This window comes from Desmodus rotundus, chromosome 11 (assembly GCF_022682495.2).
Source record: "Desmodus rotundus isolate HL8 chromosome 11, HLdesRot8A.1, whole genome shotgun sequence".
Taxonomy (NCBI): domain Eukaryota; kingdom Metazoa; phylum Chordata; class Mammalia; order Chiroptera; family Phyllostomidae; genus Desmodus; species Desmodus rotundus.
This window is the reverse complement of record NC_071397.1, coordinates 42,303,445-42,324,321: the sequence shown is the minus strand read 5'-3', so window position 1 is coordinate 42,324,321 and position 20,877 is coordinate 42,303,445. Positions and strand designations below refer to the sequence as shown.

General features: G+C 39.8%; 1 pseudogene; it reads left to right on the top strand.

Annotated features, from left to right (window-relative positions):
- The first annotated feature begins 5,497 nt into the window (after nt 1-5,497).
- LOC112319288 (transketolase-like) overlaps nt 5,498-20,877 on the top strand; it is a 33,871-nt pseudogene continuing 18,491 nt past the window's right edge.

Below are 20,877 nucleotides of genomic sequence, written 5' to 3'. Positions count from 1 at the left end.
GTGTCCATGGACTAGGATGTCAATGAAGATAAAGATTTTTTAATAGTCACAATTTATGGAAATTAGTGACTGGCTGGAATGAGTTTCAGAGCAAAATCAAGAATGACTTCCAAGTTTCCATCCTAAAACAATAAGTTTAAAATGGAGAATGAGCAGCTTAGCAAAATAAGACTGTGAATTTAAGAGTGGTTATATTGAGTTTGAGGTGGCCTTGAGACTTCTAAATGATAATGTGTAGTAGGAAGCTAGAGATATAGGTCTGGAACTAAGAAGAGAAATCCAGGCCAAAGGTGAAGATTATGAAGATGAAAACATGTAGATGCTAACTAAAGCGATGAGAAGAGGTAGTATGCTCAGAGAAGTGCAAAACATGAGACAAGACAGAGCCCACATGAAAGTATTTACAATACAAGAATGCTGTTCAACTCCTAGTTTCCTCACCTACAAAATAGGGAAAATAATAGTGTCTACCTTACAAACTTTTCTAAGGATTAAATTGGATGATAAATATTTAATTTAAATATTCACATAAATATTTGGATCCTCTTTCTTTTTTTCTTGATGAGCATGCTTAAGGCATGTCAATTTTGTTCATCTTTTCAAAGAACCAGCTCCTGGATTCATTGATCCTTAGAACTCTGCTTATAGTATCTATGTCCGTTAATTCTTCTCCGATCTTGATTATTTCCTTTTTTGTACTTGCTCTGGGTTGTCTTTGGTGTTGTTCCTCGAGTTCTTGTAGGTGCAAATAAATTTGGCAAAACAGCCAGATACAAAGTCAATACTCAGAAATCAAAGGCATTCTTGTACACCAACAATGAAACATCAGAAACAGAAATCAGGAAAAAAATATCCCATTTGATATAGCAACAAGAAAAATCAAGTACCTAGGAATAAACCTAACCGAAGAGGTAAAAGACCTGTACTCAGAAAACTACACAACACTGAAGAAAGATTAAGGAAGGCACAAACAAATGGAAGCATGTACCATGCTCATGGATTGGAAGAATTCACATCATCAAAATGGCCATAATACCCAAAGCAATTTATAGATTCAATGCAATCCCTATTAAAGTATTGATGATATATTTCACAGATATAGAACAAACATTTCAGAAATTTATATAGAACCATAAACAACCCCAATACCTGCAGCAGTTTTGAGAAAGAAGAACAAAGCAGGAGGGATCACAATACCTGATATCAAACTGTATTACAAGGTCACTGTAATCAAAACAGCCTGGTACTGACTTAAAAACAGGCACATAGACGAAAGGAACAGAACAGAGAGCCCAGAAATAAACCCAAGTTTCTATGGTCAATTAATATTTGACAAAGGAGGCAGGAGCATAAAATGGAGCATAAACAGCCTCTTCAACAAATGGTGTTGGGAGATCTGGAGAGCTATGTGCAAAAAAATGAAACTCGATCACCAACTTACACCATACACAAAAATAAATTCAAGGTGGATAAAAGACTTAAATATAAGTCGTAACACCATAAAAGTCCTAGAGGAAGACATTGGCAGGAAAATCTCAGATATTCCATGCAGCAACATCCTCACAGACACATCCCCTAAAGCAAGGGACATAAAGGAAAGAATAAACAAATGGGACCTCATCAAAATAAAAAGCTTCTGCATGACTCAAGAAAACAGTATTAAAATAAAAAGAGAACCAACTGTATGGGAAAACGTATTTGCCAATGATACCTCAGACAAGGGCCTGATCTCCAAAATATATAATGAACTCACACAACTCCATTCCAGGAAGACACACAACCCAATTAAAAAATGGGCAAAGGAGTTGTACAGACACTTCTCCAAGGAAGACATACAGAGGGCCCAGAGACATATGAAAAGATGCTCAGCATCACTAGCCATCACAGAGATGCAAATTAAAACCACAATGAGGTACCATCTCACACCAGTCAGAATGGCCAGCATAAACAAATCAACAGACAAATGTTGGAGAGGATGTAGAGAAAAGGGAACCCTAGTACATTGTTGGTGGGAATGCATACTGGTGAGGCCACTGTGGAAAACAGTATGGAATTTCCTCAAAAAACTAAAAATGGAACTGCCCTTTGACCCAGCACTTCCGCTGCTGGGATTATACCCTAAGAACTCTGAAACACCAATCTAAAAGAACCTATGCACCCCAGTGTTCATAGCAGCACAATTTACAATAGCCAAGTACTGGAAGCAACCTAAGTGCCCATCAGCAAATGAGTGGATCAAAAAACTATGGCACATTTACACAATGGAATTCTATGCAGCAGAGAGAAAGAAGGAGCTTATACCCTTTGCAACAGCATGGATGGAACTGGAGAGAATTATGCTAAGTGAAATAAGCCAGACGGTGAGGGACAAATACCATATGATCTCACCTTTAAGTGGAACATAATCAACAAAAGAAGAAAGCAAACAAAATATAACCAGAAACACTGAAGTTAAGAACAATATAACAATAGCCAGAAGGGAGTGGGGAGGGGACTGTGGGGAGATCGGTTTACAGGAACTACTATAAAGGACCCATGGACAAAATCAAGGGGAAGGTGGAGGCAGGGGAGGGATGTGGATTCAGCTGGGGTGGGGTGGAGGGAAGGGGAGAAAATGCAGACAACTGTAATTGAATAACAATAAATTTTTTAATGTGGCATATATATGGAGTGGGGCAAAACTAGGTTTATAGTTGTGAATATGTGAAACAGAATTTACTCTTGTATTGTTATTTATTAATTATTGTATTATTTTCCATATGAACAACTGTAAACCTACTTTTGCCCCAACTGTATATATTTTAATGGGATATTACTCAGACATACAAAAGAAGAAAATGTTGTTATTTGCAGCAACATGGTAGACCTTGAGGGCATTGTGTTAAGTAAAACAAGAGAAAGAAAGAGAAACACCACATGATGTTATATGTCAAATTTAATAATGAAAAATATAACAAGAAATAAACTAGAAAACCTAACATAAAAAATGAGTCCTTCAGAGCTTGCAGAACCCAATGTATTCTGGGTCCTGTGGTGGGTACCAACTTGGTGGTCCTTCTTATACCTGCTATAAAAAAGTTTATGCTTGGGTATCTACTGTCCTTGAAATCTCAAAATCCTTCTCCTATCTGCAATTGCCTGGCTTTTCATGTACTGACCTCTATTGAGATTAAGTTGCCTTTATAACAACAAGAGATCTTATCCAAAAGGAAGTGTCCATACTTTATGATCTCAACCAGCTAATTACATCAGAATATTATTCATAGCAGCACAATTTACAATAGCCAAGTGCTAGAAGCAACCTAAGTGTCCATGAGTAAATGAATGGATCAAAAAACTATGGTACATTTACACGATGGAATACTGTGCAGCAGAAAGAAAGAAGGAGCTCATAGCCTTTGCAACAGCATGGATGGAACTGGAGAGAATTATGCTAAATGAAATAAGCCAGGTGGTGAGGGACAAATACTATATGATCTCACCTTTAAGTGGAACCTAATCAACAAAACAAACAAACAAGCAAAATATAACCAGAGACATTGAAATTAAGAACAATCTGACAGTAACCAGAGGGGAGGTGGGAGAAATAATGGGGGACAAAGGGGGGCAGGTTTTCAGGAGCAACTATAAAGGACACACAGACAAAACCAAAGGGGAGTGGAAGCAGTGGGGATGAAGGTGGGGATAGCTGGGATGGGGGGTTGGTAAATGCAGACAACTGTACTTCAACAACAATAAAACAGTTTTTTTAAAAAAAGAATATATCACCTTCATTTTTATAAGACATAGGTGCACACAATACTGAAGAACAGAAATAGTTTCTTGTAGTTTGCTAATTCAAAGCAAAGAACAGGAAAGATAAGTTTGACAGTTGTGTTCAGAACAACGACAACACAGAAAGACTTGAGGTAATAATTTAGGTATGAAATGAACATAGTCCATGAAGGAAAACTTGACTGAATTTAGAAATAGAACTTGGGCCTTATTAAGACTGTATCCAAACAAAAATAGACCCTGGCTGGTGGGGCTCAGTGGATTGAGCACCAGACTGCGATGCAAAGGGTTGCTGGTTTGATTCCCAGTCTGAGAAATGCCTGGCTTATAGGCCAGGTCCCCAGGAGGGGGCATATCAGAGGCAACCACACATTTATATTTCTCTCCCTCTCTTTCTCCCTCCCTTCCTCGCTCTCTAAAAATAAATAAATAAAATCTTTAAAAAAAAAGATTGTGTCAACTTAAACGTGCTAATTAGGTTTCTTGTTTAAAATCAAGTAAACTGGAGTCCTTGCACACTGAGCAAGGGAAATAGGTATAGGTATGTGAGATGGTGAACCTCTGATTTTTGTTTCCACATCTTCCCAAGTGCTCAGCTGTAGTCTGAGATGGTGAACTTCAGAATGCAGTATTCATTATGTAACATGGATCTGTGCCCTCTTCATCTTCTCTGCCTCTGTGCACGCACCACAATTTTATGCCCCCATAGATCTTGAGGGCCTGAAATCATGGACAATGACTGCATTCAAGTTGATTTCATGGACAGAAGCAAATCCCACCAAAATTGCGTTAGACAGAAATCATTTTAACTGTATGATGTCATTTGACATAATTTCTCTAATGCAGTAGCCTATCATTTGACCAAAGACAAGTTTAGGTTAAGTTGCCCCCTAGAGGTGGCCAGAAAAAAACTAAACTGTCGGGACTCCCAGCCAAGATGGAGGCATAGGTAAATTCACTGTGCCTCCTCACACAACCAAAAGAAGGACAAGAACAAATTTAAAAACAAAAAATAAACAGAATGGCCAGAAAATCAAAGTGTGCGGAAGTCCAACAACCAAGGGGTTAAAGAAGAAACATTCATTCAGACAGGTAGGAGGGACAGGGACAGGCAGCCAGGCAGAGAGGACACACAGCAAAGCAGAGCTGGAGGCCCCAGTGGGTGAGGTGGCAGCTGGTGGACCAGGAGGTCCCACATTTGCATGCAGATAACTGGGAAGAACAACTGGGGAATAAGACAGACCATGCCACCTAGGATTCCAGTGCAGAGAAATAAAGCCTCAAAACCTCTGACTGTAAAAGCCTGTGAGGGTTACAGCAGCTGGAGAAACTCCCAGACTCCCAGGAGAGTTTGTTGGGGAGACCCACAGGGTCCTAGAACATACACAAATCCACCCACCTGGGAATCAGTATCAAAAGGGCCCGATTTCCTTGTGGGTAGCAGGGGAAGTGACTGAAGGCCAGCAAGAGCCAAGCAAACAGCATTGTTCCCCCCAAACTCCTCCCCCACAGACAGTGCCACAATGCAGCAATTTGGGTTGCCTCACCCTGGTGAATACCTAAGGCTACACCCCTTACAATGTTATAGCTTCACTGACACACAAAATATGTATATGTGTAATAATATACACATATATGTGTATATTATTAGTAATATACATGAACCTATCAGATGCACAGTTCAAAACACTGGTAATCAGAATGCTCACAGAAATGGTTGAGTATGTACAAAATAGAAGAAGAAGTCAAGGCTATGCAAAGTGGAATGAAAAGAACTGTACAGGGAACCAAGAGTGAAGGTAAGGAACCTGGGACTCAAACCAATGGTTTGGAACAAAATGAAGAAATAAACATCCAACCAGAACACAATGAAGAAACAAGAATTCAAAAAAATGAGGAAATGCTTACGAACCTCCAGGACAACCTGAAATGTTCCAATATCCAAATCATAGGGGTGTCAGAAGGAGAAGAGGAAGAGCAAGAAACTTAAAACTTATTTCAAAAAATAGTAAAGGAAAACTTCCCCAATATGGTGTAGGAAATAAACTTCCAGTAAGTCCAGGAAGCCCAGAGAGTCCCAAAGAAGTTGGACACAAGGAAGCACACACCAAGGTACATCATCATTACATTACCCAAGATTAAAGATAAGGAGAGAATCTTAAAAGCATCAAGAGGAAAGGAGAGAGTTACCTACAAAGGAGTTCCCATAAGACTATTAGCTGATTTCTCAAAAGAAACCTTGCAGGCAAGAAGGGGCTGGAAAGAAGTATTCCAAGTCATGAATGGCAAGGACCTACATCCAAGATTACTCTACCCAGCAAAGCTATCATTCAGAATGGAAGGGCACATAACGTGCTTGCCAGATAAGGTCAAGTTAAAGGAGTTCATCATCACCAAGCCCTTATTATATGAAATGTTAAAGGGACTTATCTAAGAAAAAGAAAATCAAAAATATGAAGAGTAAAATGACAACAAGCTCACAACTATCAGCAACTGAATCTAAAACAAAAACAAAAATAAAAACAAATTAAGCAAACAACTAGAACAGGAACAGAATCAGAGAAAGGTAGATCACATGGAGGGTTATCAGTGGGGAGGGGGGAGATTGAGGGAAAAGGTGCAGGGAATAAGAAATATAAATGATTGTTAAAAATAGACAGGGGGAGGTTAAGAATAGTATAGGAAATAGAGAAACCACAGAACTTATATGTATGACCCATGGACATGAAATAACTGGGGAATACAGGCAGGAAAGAGGGGGTGAAGGATGGAGGGAAATACAGGGGGGTAAATGGGACAAATGTAATGGCATAATCAATAAAATATATTTTTTAAAAAACTAAACTGTCAAGAAATGTAAGAGAAAGTCCAAACAACATGTTAGTTAATGGAAAATGAAGAAACAGATAATAGAATATTTATACATTACATATTTCCCTTTTTCAGAACAAAACCAGACATAGGATCATCTGCTATATATAATCTACCCAAATGGTGGACATACAATGTTTTTTAAATCCTGTCCCCCAAAAAATGACTCTCTGATAAATTTGTATCACTCAGTAAGTCAACTACAAATGTAGTAGAGCATAGCAAAAAAAAAAAAAAACCAAAAACCATATTTTACCACATATAATGTGTACTTTTTGCCCAAATGTTTTAGGGAAAAATAAGGATGTACATTATACGTGGGTACAATGATTACATATCATCAGTATAATAATGGGTATAATAATCCCATGTATAATACGCACAAAAAAATAGGTGCGCATTATCCCTAGCAAAATACCTTAAGACAACTGTATTTTTTCTTTATTGAATTAATTGGGGTGACATTGGTTAACAAAATCATGCAGTTTCAGGTATAGAGTTCTAGCACACATTGTATGTAGTTACTTTTAATTAATCTTTGTAAGAGATGGATTTTTCCCCCTCTAATTTTATTGTTATTCAAGTACAGTTCTCTGCATTTTCCACACACCCCAGCCTAATCCCCAGCCCTATCCACCTACCTCCCATTTCCACCCCCCCAACCCCCATTATTATCCATGTGTACTTTATAATTGTTCCTACAAACCCTTCAACCTTCTCCCCTGAAATTTCCTCTTCTCTCCCCACTGGTCACTGTTGGTCTTTTCTCAATTTCAGTGTCTTTGGTTTGCTTATTTGTTTTGTTGATTAGGTTCGTGTTAAAGGTGAGATCATATGGTATTTGTCTTTCATCGCCTGGCTTATTTCACTTAGCATACTTCTTTCCAGTTCCATCCATGCTGTCCCAAAGGGTAAGAGCTCCTTCTTTCTTTCTGCTGCATAGAATTCCATTGTGGTTTGGAGGAAGATGGCGGTGAGATAGGTGGGAGCAGAGTCTACTTCCCCTCAACACCAGTGAAATACCTAGCTGATCTGAGGAGCAGAGCGAAGAGCCAACAGTATTCCAGCATATATGAAGATCGGAGACCAAAGATAGAGGACATTGAAAGATCAGACTGTAAGAAGAGTGCTTAAGGACAATAAGGTCCCTGGGACCCATGCGGGGAACAGGGCCGCTGAAGCCCCCGCCCGGGCACAGGGTCTGCTGCAGGATTCTTGGGAGAGAGCCTGGCTGGGCTATGTGAGCACCCAAGTGCAGTTTGGACCAGGGGGGCTTGAATAGGAAGAATTTCTCAAAAAGGAAAAGAAAATAGAGGCACGTAGTAGCTAGTTAGAGAACTCTCCACTGCAGCTGCGGCCTCTGGCGCCCCTGCCCCCTCAGCCCCTGGACTCTGAACAAGGAAAAGCAGCCTGGTGCTCAACAGAAGCCTCGCTGGCACACACTCAAATTAGTGGACTAGGGGCCCACACCTGAAACCCCGGGTAAGCACGCGCCCTGATAAGTGCCCAGCTGCCTGGGAGCACAGACAAAAAGCTCCTGGGTGAGCGCGCAACCAGATCGGTGTCTGGCTGCTCCCGAGAACGCACCCAAAGCGGGGGATCAGCAGCCAACCACAGTCCTAAGCGGAGATAGGCCACACAACGCAATCAATGGCCTGGCTGCCTACAGGCGACCACACCCAAGAGCACCATATCTGAAAAACTCCTACGTAGCCCCTGCCCACAGAACCCTGCAGGGCCTACTGGCTCTCTAGGAGGAAGGCAGAACTCCCAGCAGAGAGGAGCTGCAGGGCTAGAGGAGACGGCAGTCCCTGAAACGACTCGACCCAGTAGGGGGCTGAACTACCCCATAGCAGCACTGAGAGCCCCTAGCATCTAAGACAGCAAAGAGCAAGAAGGGGGAATGTGAGTTGCCCCTAATTGGTGCAACTCAAGGACACCACAGGTGGTGAAATAAAGGCCTAGTAGGGAGCAGAAGGACCCAGAGGAACTAGACTGAAGGCTGAACAACAGCTAAGAGTGTGGCTCAGGAAGGGAGAAAAGTGAAACCAATCCTTCCAACCACCCCCTCCCGTTCCACAGACAGAACGACCAGCAGAACTAACGTGACCGGTTTAAAGCCAGCAGAAGACTTTTTTTTTTTTTCTTTCCTTCTTTCCCCCTGAATTCCTTCTTCCTTTCTGTCCTTATTTCTTTTATTATTCCTTCTCACTTCCATCCTTTACCTTTCTTATTCCCTCTTCCTGCATTCTTTAATTTATTCTGTTGTTTTAATTTTTGTTAAAATTCCTTCTTATTTGCCTCCAATCTTTCTTTATTCCTACTTCCTACCTTCCTTTCCTTTTCTATTCCCTTTTTCCCTCCTTTCCTTCTTCTCTCTCTCTCTCTCTTTTTTTTGCCCCCATTCCTCTTTTTCCCACAGGTGAGACAAGAAAACATGGAGTGCTGAAAAGACTAGAGTTAGACCGTGTTACACCCATAAACGTCAGCTCAAGACCAGTGAGCACAGGACATTAAAGAGACAGCACCATTGAATCCCATTGGTTTCTACCATAGAAGTTCATACCATAAACCCAGGGAGTCAGAATAGATCAATTTAAGAAACAGAGGCTAACAAGAAGAGTCTCACAAACAATGGGAAGACAAAGAAACAATTCCCAAATGAAAGGAAAGGAGGAAGCCTCAGAAAGAATGCTAACTGAAAAAGAGGCAAGTCAACTATCAGATACTGAGTTCAAAGCAATGGTCATCAGGAAGCTCATTGAGCCCTCTGAGCTCAAAGAGAAATACCAGAAACTACAGGGAAACTACAATGAACTCACTGCAAACTATATCAACATGAAAAAGGAAATAGAAACTATCAACAAGAGCCAAGAGGAAATGAAGAATACAATTTCTGAATTGAAGAACACAGTAGAAGGAATGAAAAGCAGACTTGATGAAGCAGAGGATCACATCAGCGGGGTGGAGGACAAAGTAGAAAAAAACACCCAGAAGGAGCAAGAAAAGGAAAAGAGACTCAGAAAAAATGAAGAGGGAAAAAGGGAAACGCAGGAAAACATGAACATAACAATATCCGTATAATAGGCATACTACAAGGAGAAGAAGAAGAGCAAGGGATAGAAAACCTGTTAAAAAGTAATGATGGAAAATTTTTCCTAATCTGAGGAGAGAAAAAGTCACCCAAATCCAAGAACAAAAGAGAGTCCTAAGCAAGAGGAACCCAAAGAGGTCCACTGCAAGACACATCATAATTAAAATGGCAAATTTCCAAGACAAAGAGAGGATATTAAAGGCAGTAAGGGAGAAACAGGAAGTAACATACAAGGGAGCCCCAATAAGGTTAGCAACTGACTTCTCAATGGAAACGCTCCAAGCCAGAAGAGAATGGCAAAAAATATTCCAAGTAATGAGAACCAGAGGCCTGCAACCAAGACTACTTTACCCAGCAAGGCTCTCAATCAAGATAGAAGGCCAAATAAAGAGTTCCCCAGACAAAAGAAGTCTAAAAGAATACACTTCCACCAAACCAGCTCTGCAAGAGATGCTAAAGGTACTACTTTAAGGAAAGGAAGGAAAAGAGAAAGACAGAGGAACACAGGTATGAAAAAATGTCAATGAATAACTACCTATCGATAATAAACTTAAACGTAAATGGATTAAACGCTCCAATCAAAAGACATAGAATAGCTGAATGGATAAGAAAACATGACCCACACATTTGCTGCCTACAAGAAACCCATCTCAGGACAAAAGACTTACACAGACTGAAAGTGAAGGGGTGGAAACAATTTTCCAAGCAAACGGACAGGAAAAAAAGGCAGGGGTAGCAATACGCATATCAGACAAAATAGACTTCCAAAGAAGGGCCATAAAGAGAGACCCAGAAGGTCACTTCATAATACTCAAAGGAAGAATCCACCAAGAAGACAGAAACATTGTAAATATATATGCACCCAACATAGGAGCACCCAAATACATAAAGAAAATCTTGGAGGATTTCAAGAAAGATATTGACAGCAACACAATTATAGTAGGGGATTTTAACACCCCACTATTCAAAATCGACAGGTCTTCCAAACAAAATATCAAGAAGGATATTGTGTCACTGAACAATGCCCTATATGAAATGGACTTAACTGATATATACAGAGCTTTACATCCCAAAGAAGCAAAATACACATTCTTTTCAAGTGTACATGGAACATTTTCAAAGATAGACCACATGATAGGACACAAAGCAAGCCTCAACAAATTCAAGAAAATTGAAATCATATCAAGCATTTTCTCTGACCACGAGGGATTGAAACTAGAAACCAACCCCAAAGGAAAAAACCCAAAACACTCAAAATCATGGAGACTGAATAGCATGCTATTAAACAATGAATGGGTCAAGAAGGAGATTGGGGAAGAAATCAAAAACTTTCTGGAAGCAAATGAAAATGAACTCACAACATCCCAAACCCTATGGGACACAGCAAAGGCAGTCCTAAGAGGGAAGTTCATAGCAATACATGCCTACCTTAAGAAGATAGAAACATTTCAAACAAACAACCTAACCCTACGCCTACAAGAACTGGAGGAACAACAACAAAGACAGCCCAGAGCAAGCAGAAAGAAGGAAATAACCAAGAACAGAGCAGAGTGAAATGACATAGAGACTAAAAGGACAATTCTAAGGATCAATGAATCCAGCAGCTGGTTCTTTGAAAAGATAAACAAAATTGACAAGACTTTAAGTAGGCTCATCAAGAAAAAAAGAGAGAGGATCCAAATAAACACAATTACAAATGAAAGAGGAGAGATTACAACTGATACCACAGAAATACAAAGGATTGTAAGAAATTACTACGAAGAACTGTATGCCAAGAAATCTGAAAACCTAGGTGAAATGGACATATTTCTAGAAACATATAATCTTCCAAAACTGAATGAAGAAGAAGCAGAAAACCTGAACAGGCCAATAACAGCAGATGAAATGGAAGCAGTCATCAAAAAACTCCCACCACACAAAAGCCCTGGTCCAGATGGTTTCACAGGAGAATTCTACAAAGCATTTAAGGAAGAGCTAACCCCTATCCTTCACGGACTCTTTGAAAAAATCCAAACTGATGGAAGACTCCCAAACTCTTTTTATGAAGCCAGCATCATCCTAATCCCAAAACCAGATAAAGACACAACAAAGAAAGAACACTTCAGGCCACTGTCGCTGATGGACATAGACATTCAAATTCTCAACAAAGTATTGCCAACCGGATCCACCAATACATTAAAAAGATCATCCACCAGGACCAAGTGGGATTCCTCCCAGGGATGCAAGGATGGCACAATATTCACAAATCAATAAACATAATACATCACATCAACAACAGCAAAGACAAAAATCACATGATCATATCAATAGATGCGGAAAAAGCATTCGAGAAGATACAGCACCCATGTCTGATAAAAACAGTCAGCAAAGTGGGAATAGAGGGAGCATTCCTCAACATAAGAAAGGCCATATATGAGAGACCTACAGCCAACATCACACTCAACAGACAAAAACTTAGAGCTTTCCCACTAAGATCAGGAAGAAGACAAGGATGCCCTCTCTCACCACTCCTATTAAACATAGTATTGGAAGTCCTAGCCACAGCAATCAGACAAGAAAAAGCAATAAAAGGCATCCAAATTGGAAAGGAGGAAATGAAACTGTCACTGTTTGCAGATGACATGATAGTGTACATGGAAAATCCTATAGACTCCACCAAAGACTACTCAACCTAATAAATGAATTTGGCAAAACAGCTGGATACAAAGTCAATACTCAGAAATCAAAGGCATTCCTGTATACCAACAATGAAACTGCAGAAACAGAAATCAGGAAAAAAATTCCATTTGATATAGCAACAAGGAAAATCAAGTACCTAGGAATAAACCTAACGGAAGAGGTAAAAGACCTGTACTCAGAAAACTACACAAGACTGAAGAAAGGAATTAAGGAAGACACAAACAAATGGAAGCATGTACCATGCTCAAGGATTGGGAGAATTAACATCATCAAAATGGCTATACTACCTAAAGCAATTTATAGATTCAATGCAATCCCTATTAGAGTACCCATGACATATTTCACAGATATAGAACAAACATTGCAGAAATTTATATGGAACCATAAACAACCCCGAATAGCTGCAGCAATTTTGAGAAAGAAGAACAAAGCAGGAGGGATCACAATACCTGATATCAAACTGTATTACAAGGCCACTGTAATCAAAACAGCCTGGTACTGGCATAAAAACAGGCACATAGACCAATGGAACAGAACAGAGAGCCCAGAAATAAACTCAAAACTATACGATCAATTAATATTTGACAAAGGAGGCAGGAGCATAAAATGGAGCAAAAACAGCCTCTTCAACAGATGGTGTTGAGAGATCTGGACAGCTACGTGCAAAAAAATGAAACTCGATCACCAACTTACACCATACACAAAAATAAACTCAAGATGGATAAAAGACTTAAATATAAGTTGTAACACCATAAAAGTCCTCGAGGAAAACATTGGCAGGAAAATCTCAGACATTCCAGGCAGCAACATCCTCACAGACATGTCCCCTAAAGCAAGGGACATAAAGGAAAGAATAAACAAATGGGACCTCATCAAAATAAAAAGCTTCTGCATAGCTAAAGAAAAGAGCACCAAATTACAAAGAGAACCAACAGTATGGGAAGACATATCTGCTAATGATACCTCAGACAAGGGCCTGATGTCCAAAATATATAAAGAACTCACACGACTCCACTCCAGGAAGACAAACAACCCAATTACAAAATGGGCAAAGGACTTCAACAGACACTTCTCCAAGGAGGACATACAAAGGGCCCAGAGACATATGAAAAGATGGTCAACATCACTAGCATCAGAGACATGCAAATTAAAACCACAATGAGGTACCATCTCACACCAGTCAGAATGGCCAACATAAACAAATCCACAAACAAATGTTGGAGAGGATGCGGAGAAAAGGGAACCCTAGTGCACTGTTGGTGGGAATGCAGACTGGTGAGGCCACTGTGGAAAACAGTATGGAATTTCCTCAGAAAACTAAAAATGGAACTGCCCTTTGACCCAGCAATTCCGCTGCTGGGATTATACCCTAAGAACCCTGAAACACCAATCCAAAAGAATCTGTGCACCCCAATGTTCATAGCAGCACAATTTACAATAGCCAAGTACTAGAAGCAACCTAAGTGCCCATCAGCAAACGAGTGGATCCAAAAACCATGGTATATTTACACAATGCAATTCTACACAGCAGAGAGAAAGAAGGAGCTCCTACCCTTTGCAACAGCATGGATGGAACTGGAGAGCATTATGCTAAGTGAAATAAGCCAGACTGTGAGGGACAAATACCATATGATCTCACCTTTAAGTGGAACATAATCAATAGAAGAAAAAAGCAAACAAAATATAACCAGAGACATTGAAGTTGAGAACAATCTAACAATAATCAGGGGGGAGTGGGTTGGGGACAGTGGGAAGAGGGGATTACAGGAACTACTATGGAGGACACATGTACAAAACCAAGGGTGAGGGTGGAGGGTTCAGTTGGGGTGGGGTGGAGGGATGGGGAGAAAAGACATACAACTGTAATTGAATAACAATAAAAATTAAAAAAAAAAAAGAATTCCATTGTGTATATGTACCATAGTTTTTTTTCCATTCATTTGCTGATGGACTCCTAGGTTGCTTCCAGCACTTGGCTATTGTAAATTGTGCTGCTATGAACACTGGGGTGCATAGGTTCTTTTAGATTGGTGTTTCAGGGTTCTTAGGGTATAATCCCAGCAGCAGAATTGCTGGGTCAAAGGGCAGTTCCATTTTTAGTTTTCTGAGGAAATTCCATACTGTTTTCTAAAGTGGCAGCAACAGTCTGCATTCCCCGCAACAGTGCACTAGGGTTCCCTTTTCTCCACCACCTCTCCGACACTTGTTTGTTGTTTTCTTTATGTTAGCCATTCTGATCAGTGTGAGGTGGTATCTCATTGTGGTTTTAATTTGCATGTCTCTGATAGCTAGCGATACTGAGCATGTTTTCATATGTCTCTGAACCCTTTCTGTGTCTTCCTTGGAGAAGTGTCTGTTGAAGTCCTTTGCCCATTTTTTTAATTGTGTTGCTTGCTTTCTTAGAATGCTGTCATGTGAGTTCTTTATATATTTTGGAGATTAAACCTTTCTCTCAGGTATCATTGGCAAATACATTTTCTGAGATGGGTGGTTCTCTTTTTATTTTAATACTGTTTTCTTTAGCCTTGCAGAAGCTTTTTCCTTTGATGAGATCCCATTTGTTTATTCTTTCATTTATAACTCTTGGTCTAGGGGACATATCAGTGAAAACACTGCTGCGTGAAATGTCTGACATTTTCCTGCCTATGTTCTCCTCTATGACTTTAATGGCATCATGGCTTATATGTAAGTCTTTTATGCACCTTGAATTTACTTTTGTGTATGGTGTAAGTTGGTGATCGAGTTTCATTTTTTTGCATGTAGCTGTCCAGATCACCCAACACCATTTGTTGAAGAGGCTATATTTACTCCAGTTTATCCTCCTGCCTCCTTTGTCAAATGTTATTGTCCGTATAGACTTGAGTTTATTTCTGGGCTCTCTGTTCTGTTCCATTGGTCTATGTGCCTGTTTTTATGCCAGTACCAGGCTGTTTTGATTACAGTGGCCTTCTAATACAGTTTGATATCAGGTATTGTAATCCCTCCTACTTTGCTCTTCTTTATCAAAATGGCTGCAGCTGTTCGCGGTCATTTATGGTTCCATATGAATTTCTGAGATGTTTGTTCTATATCTGTGAAATATGTCATGGGTACTCTAATAGGGATTGCATTGAATCTATTAATTGCTTTGGGTATTAAGGACATTTTAATGATGTTAATTCTTCCAATCCATGAACACGGTATGTTCCCATTTGTTCCTGTCTTCCTTTATTACTTTCTTCAATGTTGTGTAGTTTTCTGAGTACAGGTCTTTTACCTCCTTCGTTAAGTTTATTCCTATGTATTTTATTTTTCTTGTTGCTATATCAAATGGGATTATTTTCTGATTTCTGCTTCTGATGTTTCCTTGTTGATATACAGGAATGCCTTTGATTTCTGAGTATTGACTTTGTATCCAGCTGTTTTGCCAAATTCATTTATTAGGTCAAGCAGTTTTTTGGTGGAGTCTATAGGATTTTCTATGTAAACTATCATGTCAACTGCAAACAATGACAGTTTTGCTTCCTCCTTTCCAATTTGGATGCCTTTTATTTCCTTTTCTTATCTGATTGCTCTAGCTCAAACTTCCAATACTATGTTGAATAAAGGTGGTGAAAGTGGACAACCTTGTCTTGTTCATGATCTTAGTGGGAAAGATTTCAGTTTTTGCCCATTGATTATGATGTTGGATGTAGGTCTCTCATATATGGCCTTTCTTATGTTGAGGAATGCTCCCTCTATGCCCACTTTGCTGAGGGTTTTTATTATAAATGGGAGCTGTAACTTATCAAATGCTTTTCCCACATCTATTGATATGATCATGCGGTTTTTGTCTTTGCTGTTGTTGATGTGATGTATTATGTTTCTTGACTTGCGAATATTGTACCATCCTTGCATCCCTGGGGTGAATCCCACTTGGTCATGGTGGATGATCTTTTTAATGTTTTTCTGGATGTGGTTTACAATATTTTGTTGAGATTTTTAGCGTCTATGTTCATCAGCGATATTGGCCTGAAGTTCTCTTTCTTTGTTGTGTCTTTATCTGGTTTTGGGATTAGGATGATGCTGGCTTCATAAAAAGAGTTTGGGAGTCTTCCATCAGTTTGAATATTTTCGAAGAGTCTCTGAAGGATAGGGATTAGCTCTTCCTTAAATGCTTTGCAGAATTCTCCTTTGAAACCATCTGGTCCAGGGCTTTCTGTGTCGGGATTTTTTTTTTATTACTGCTTCAATTTCTTCTGCTGTTATTGGTCTGTCGGGCTTTCTGCTTCTTCTTCATTCAGTTTTGGAAGATTATATTTTTCTAGAAATGTGTCCATTTTACCTAGGTTTTCAAATTTCTTGGCATACAGTTCATCATAGTAATTTCTTACAATCCTTTATATTTCTGTGGTATCAGTTGTAATCTCTCCTCTTTCATTTCTAACTGTGTTTATTTGGATCCTCTCTCTTTTCTTCTTGATGAGCCTACTTAAGGGCTTGTCGATTTTGTTTATCTTTTCAAAGAACCAGCTCCTGGATTCATTGATACCTAGAACTCTGCTTTTACTCTGTATGTCATTTCACTCTGCTCTGACCTTGGTTATTTCCTTCCTTCTACTTGCTCTGGGCTGTCTTTGTTGTTGTTCCTCCTGTTGTTGTAGGCATAGAGTTAAGTTGTTTGTTTGAAATGTTTCCATCTATTTAAGGTAGGCCTGTATTGCTACGGACTTCCCTCTGAGGACTGGTTTGGCTGTGTCCCATAAATTTTGGGTTGTTGTGAATTTGTTTTATTTTTTTCCAGAAAGTTTTTGATTTCTTCCCTAATCTCCTTCTTGACCCATTCATTGTTTAATAGCATGCTATTCAGTCTCCATGATTTTGAGTGTTTTGGGTTTTTTCCTTTGGGGTTGGTTTCTAGTTTCAATCCCTCGTGGTCAGAGAAAATGCTTGATATGATTTCAATTTTCTTGAATTTGTTGAGGCTTGCTTTGTGTCCTATCATGTGGTCTATCTTTGAAAACGTTCCATGTACACTTGAAAAGAATGTGTATTTTGTTTCTTTGGGGGTGAAAAGCTGTATAGATATATCAGTTAAGTCCATTTAATCTAGGGTATTGTTCAGTGACACAAAATCTGTGTTGATATTTTGTTTGGAAGACCTGTCCATTTTTAACAGTGGGGTGTTAAAATCCCCTACTATAACTGTGTTGCTGTCAATATGTTTCTTGTAGTCCTCCAAGATTTTCTTTCTGTATTTGGGTGCTCCTATGTTGGGTGGATATATATTTACAATGTTTCTGTCTTCTTGGTGGATTCTTCCTTTGAGTATTATGAAGTGACCTTCTGGGTCTCTCTTTATGGCCCTTCTTTGGAAGTCTATTTTGTCTGATATGAGTATTGCTATCCCTGCCTTTTTTTCCTGTCCGTTTGCTTGGAAAATTGTTTCCACCCCTTCACTTTCAGTCTGTGTAAGTCTTTTGTCCTGAGATGGGTTTCTTGTAGGCAGCAAATGTGTGGGTAATGTTTTCTTATCCATTCAGCTATTCTATGTCTTTTGATTGGAGCATTTAATCCATTTACGTTTAAGTTTATTATCGATAGGTAGTTATTCATTGACATTTTTTCATACCTGTGTTCCTCTCTCTTTCTCTTTTTTCCTTCCTTTCCTTAAAGCAGTCCCTTTAGCATCTCTTGCAGAGCTGGTTTGGTGGGGGTGTATTCTTTTAGACTTCTTTTGTCTGGGGAACTCTTGATTGAGAGCTTTGCTGGATAAAGCAGCATTGGTTGCAGGCCTCTGGTTCTCATTACTTGGAATATTTTTTGCCATTCTCTTCTTGCTTGGAGTGTTTCCATTGAGAAGTCAGCTCCGAACCTTATTGGGGCTCTCTTGTATGTTTCTTCCTGTTTCTCCCTTGCTGCCTTTAAGGTCCTCTCTTTGCCTTGGAATTTTGCCATTTTAATTATGATGTCTTGCATTGTTCCTCTTTGGGTTCCTCTTGATTGGGACTTTCTCTGTTTCCTGGTCTTGTGTGATTTTTTTTCTAATCAGATTAGGGAAATTTTCCATTATTCCTTTTTCAAACAGGTTTTCTATCCCTTGCTCTTCTTCTGCTGCTTCTGGTATCCCTATTATACGGATATCGTTATGTTTCATGTTGTCCTGCATTTCCCTTAATCCCTCTTCATTCTTTCTGAGCCTCTTTTCCTTTTCTTGCTCTTTCTGGCTGTTTTTTTCTACTTTGTCCTCCAGCTCGCTGATCCGATGCTCTGCTTCATCAAGTCCGCCTTTGATTCCTTCTACTGTGTTCTTCAGTTCAGAAATTGTATTCTTCATCTCCTCTTGGCCCTTGTTGATAGTTTCTATTTCCCTTTTCATGTTGATACAGTTTGCAGTGAGTTCATTGTAGTTTCCCTGTAGTTTCTGGGAATTCTCTGTGAGCTCAGTGAGCTTTCTGAGAACCACTGCTTTGAACTCAGTATCTGATAGTTGACTTGCCTCTATTTCATTTAGTATTCTTTCTGAGGCTTCCTCCTTTCCTTTCATTTGGGGATTTTTTTTTTTTTTTGTCTTTCCATTGTCTGTGATACCCTTGTTGCTAGTCTTGCTTCTTAACGTGATCTGTTCTGACTCCCTGGGTTTATGGTGTGAATTTCTATGGTAGAGTGCCAATGGGATTCAGTGGTGCCATCTCTTTAATCTCCTGAGCTCGCTGGTCTTAGGCTGTCGTTTATGTTTGCTCTCTGTGTGTCTTCGGGTTTTGATTGCTGTTGGGTCTTTCTTTGATGAGTCCTTCCCTCAAGCTGGCTAATTGATGGTCACTCTGTCCACCACGTCTTATATTCTGTTGTGAAGATGTGGACAGTATGTGTTGAAGCTGATCCTTCTCTGTGTACAAGGTTTTGAGGCTTCTCTCTCGCTCTTGTTCAGTTGTTTGTTCTGAGTAATTTCTCCACTATTTAGTTGTATTTCCAGATCAGTCCTGGATTGAGGTTAGTGTGGCTTCTACTCCCTTCTTCACCTTCTTCCGGTGTTATCTGTTGGTGGTTCCTTTGTTGGTAGGTTTCCTCTTCCAGCAGGTGTACTGGTGTTCACTGCTGCCACCTTGCAAGTTTTCTGGAGTAGCAAAATGAAATTTGTCTCACAGTCTCAGTTGTTAGGATGACCCCTGTTTGGGTCTAACTCTGGTCTTTTCAGAGCTCCAGGTTTTATTGTCTCACCTGCGGGAAAAGGAGAAAAAAAAGAAGAAAAAGGAAAAGGGAAGTAAGGAAAAAGGAATAGAAAAGGAAATGAAGGAAGGAAGGAAGGAAGAAGGAATAAAGAGAGATCGGAGGAAAGAAAAGAAGAAGGAATTTTAACAAAAATTAAAATATATAAATAAATAAAAGAAGGCAGGAAGAAGGAATAAAAAAAGAAAGAAGGACAGAAAGGAAGAAGGAATTAAAAAAAAAAAAAAGTCTTCTGCTGGCTTTAAACCGGTCAGGTCACTTCTGCTTGTCTGTGAAATGGAAGAGGGTGGGTAGAGGGATTGGTTTCACTTTTCTCCCTTCCTGAGCCACACTCTTCCCTGTTGTCCAGCCTCCAGTCCAGTTCCTCAGGGTCCTTCTGCTCTCCCCTAGGCCTATAGAGCACCAGTTGTGCTGTGCTTGAGGTGTACCAGTTAGGGGCAACTCACACTCCACCTTCTTGCTCTTTGCTCTCCTAGATGCTAGGGGCTCTGTGTGCTCCTTCAGGGTAGTTCAGCCCCCTGCTGAATCAAGTCTTTCCGGGGACTGCAGTCTCCCCTAGCCCTGCAGCTCCCCTCTGCTAGGCATTCTGTCTTCCTCCTAGAGAGCGAGTAAGCCCTGCAGGTCTCTGTGCACAGGGGCTAGGTGGGAAGGGTTCAGTCCCCGGTGCCTCAGGCATGGTCGCCCACAGGCAGCCAGGCCGTTGATCAGGGTGCGCACCGATCCCGGGCTTTGGGCCCAGACAACAGTATTTTTTTAAGAATAGTTGATTTTTGGAGATATAAATGTTGTGATTGTGTGTGTAAGCTTCATTCTAACTGCCTGGACTCTTCTGAAAAATTACTTTTCTTAAAATCAAGAAATGTGATCAATTCTTTTTATAAATAACCACTAATGTTTAGTTCTAACTCTGAGCAAGGCCAGTTACAATGAAGCCAAAGATCAAAACCTCATTATGAAGTTTACCCCCCTTGTTTCTGTCCTTTTCCTTTCCCTAATTCCACCCTATTTGTTTCCTTCCCTAATCTGAAACGCCTCTCCTTTATCTATCACCAATAACTGCTACTGAGTTACAAAGCATCAATGATTTTCACCAACTTAAAAATAATTTAGATCTGCCAGCTATTAGAAATTTACACCTTAAATCATTTTCTATGCAACTACATTCTTGAGTGACTTGTTTCCATTCAAAAGAAGTAATTGCTTACTTTGTGGAAATCTGAATTAAAGCTCAGTCCTTTTAAAAATAAAAAAAAGAAAAAGAAAAAAAGAAC